Here is a 656-nt window from a genome sequence, read left to right on the forward strand (position 1 = left end):
TCTCTGAAAGACTGTGGAGAGATTTGTCATCAACTTGGACCACTCATCACCAAGTTGAATACAAGAGAGAAACAAGTTTCTATAATCTTTATGCCAATGTTAAATCAGACCCAACAAGGCGAGGGATCCATTCACCAAGGATTCCCGCCAATGCAACCATCACCTTTTGCAAGAACCATGCACTGTGAAGACTTAACAGAGGGCATCTGTGTTAATCACCTTGTTGTCTCTGTGATCAAAATACCGCACCAATTTATTTATTTTCAGAGGTTTTAGTCTGTGGTTGACTGACTCCATTGCTCTGGACAGGAGGTAAAGCAGAACATCATTATGAAATTTTAAAAGATAGCTGCTCATCTCATGGCAGCACAGATGCAGAGAGTGAGATAAGGGAATCAGGAAAAGAAAAACTCTTCCGGGGCACACCCTCAGTGATATGTCCCTCCAGCTAGGTCCCAACCCATCCAGTAGTCCATGCAACCATCAATGGTTTGTCCACTGATGAAGTCAGAGTTCTCATGATTCAGTAATTTCACAAGAGCCCCACCTCTGAACAAGCAACATTTGAGACACATGAAGCTTTGGGAGAGATTCTAAATCCAAGACCCAAGAGCATTTGATATTGCTTGGAAGAGGGGAAGGAAGAACTGATGTGG

This window comes from Ictidomys tridecemlineatus, chromosome 5 (genome assembly GCF_052094955.1).
Source record: "Ictidomys tridecemlineatus isolate mIctTri1 chromosome 5, mIctTri1.hap1, whole genome shotgun sequence".
NCBI lineage: Eukaryota > Metazoa > Chordata > Mammalia > Rodentia > Sciuridae > Ictidomys > Ictidomys tridecemlineatus.